Raw genomic sequence first — 2,337 nt, forward strand, 5'->3', positions numbered from 1 at the left:
CCTCCCCCACCGGGCGTTAATTACCGGCCTGAGCTCGTTAATTGGGCTCAGGGGTCGTTAATTACCCAAAAGGGGGAAATGAAGATTTGGAGGCTGCTCCTCTCTGAGGTTGTTAATTAGGGTAATTAGCTGCTAATTAATTAACCAGACAACTCATTAGTAACTGGTTAATTAATTATTAATCTAGTCTATTAATTAGTTTATTAATTAGTTCTCTTCTGCAATTAAAAATGAGCCTGAACCTGGCAAAAATTAGCATTAAAAATAATTAATTATGCTAATGAGCACCTAATTAATTTGTAAACAGCCGAGTTACCTAACGAGCTGTGGTACTAATTAATAAAATTCTCTGGCTAATTAATTAGTTAATGAGCTTATTAATATGATCTTGGAATTAAAAATGAGACTGAAACCAATTAAGAACAAATTAGCTCATTAAGGCTGCTAATGAGCACCTAATTAACCAATTAGCATATTAATTAGCACTCAATTTAACTAATTAGCAACCGACAGCGTTAATCAGAACCTCCTGGAATTGATCATTAATTAAACAATTAACGAATCCCGCCCTGGCACGACAATGATTGACATGAAGGGTAATTAATCAGGCTAATTAGCACCCCGCTAATTAACTAGCGCTCCAAAGGACTAATTAAAACCTTAATTAACCCAAATGGGGGCAAAGGCAACAAAAATCAATGCTGGACGCTAATTAATGACGCTAATTAACGCTGTGTTGACTAATTAAAGCTCACACAGGGCTAATTAAGATGAGTTAATTAGTGGCTAATTAATCCCGGCCTGGGATGAAGGGACGATAAAGCATCGATAGAAACCAATTAAGGGACAATTAAACACTAATTAATTAAGTAATTAAGTATTAATTAAGGGATTAATTGACTGGGCCAATTAGCAACCTCCAGATTAATTAATTAAACTAATTAATTAAGTTAATTAAAGCTCCATCAATCAGCTGCTCGGCTCCTCGTTAATTTGGGAGGTAATTAATTAATTAGCGCTGCCGGAGTGAACCCGGTTAATTCCAACCAGTTCAAACCAGTATGGACCAGTATAAACCAGTTTAAACCAGTTCAAACCAGTTTAAACCAGTTCAAACCAGTATAAACCAGTTTAAAGTGGTTCAAACCAGTATAAACCCATCCAAACCAGTTCAAACCAGTATAAACCAGTATAAACCAGTTCAAACCAGTCCAAACCAGTATAAACCAGTTTAAAGCGGTCCAAACCAGTTCAAACCAGTTCAAACCAGTTTAAACCAGTTCAAACGAGTTCAAACCGGTTCAAACCAGTTCAAACCAGTCCAAACCGGTTCAAAGCGGTTCAAACCAGTTCAAACCAGTCCAAACCAGTACAGACCAGTTTAAACCAGTTCAAACCAGTTCACACCAGTCCAAACCGGTTCACACCGGTTCAAAGCGGTTCAAACCAGTAAGGTCCAGACCCATCCCAGTATCCCCTCCCAGTTCAAACCAGTAACCCCCCAGTTCCCTCCCAGTCCATCCCAGTTCAAACCAGTTCATCCCAGTTCAAACCAGTTCAAACCAGTAACCCCCCAATCCCTCCCAGTTCATCCCAGTTCAAACCAGTAACCCCCCAGTTCCCTCCCAGTTCAAACCAGTTCCCTCCCAGTTCATCCCAGTTCAAACCAGTAACCCCCCAGTTCCCTCCCAGTTCTATCCCAGTTTGTCCCAGTTCATCCCAGTTTATCCCAGTAACCCCCCAGTTCCCTCCCAGTTCCCTCCCAGTTCCATCCCAGTTCCGTCCCAGTTCAAACCAGTAACCCCCCAGTTCCCTCCCAATTGCTCCCAGTCCATCCCAGTTCCCTCCCAGTCCATCCCAGTCCATCCCAGTTCAAACCAGTAACCCCCCCCAGTCCATCCCAGTCCGTCCTAAACCGCCCTCAGCGCCCTTCCCGACCCTCCCAGTGCTCCCAGTTCCCTCCCAGTCCATCCCAGTTCATCCCAGTTCATCCCAGTCGCTCCCAGTTCATCCCAGTCGCTCCCAGTTCATCCCAGTCGCTCCCAGTTCATCCCAGTTCCTCCCAGTCCATCCCAGTTCCTCCCAGTACATCCCAGTTCTCAAAGTCACTTTCACCCTCGCTCGCCGCTCGCCGGAACCAACGAGTCACGCCGGAAGCGCCGGAGAGTCGCCGGAAATGACGTCACTAATGAGCACAGAGAGGCGAGTACAGCGCAGAGCGTCTCTCCCGGAGGAAAAATGGCGGCGACACGGAGCCGCCAGCGCCCCGGAGTCCGCCGGGATTGCCCCGAAATGACGCCAAAACTCCCCCAGGCACCAAAAATACTCAGTTAGAGA

This window comes from Parus major, chromosome 9 (genome assembly GCF_001522545.3).
Source record: "Parus major isolate Abel chromosome 9, Parus_major1.1, whole genome shotgun sequence".
Lineage (NCBI taxonomy): Eukaryota > Metazoa > Chordata > Aves > Passeriformes > Paridae > Parus > Parus major.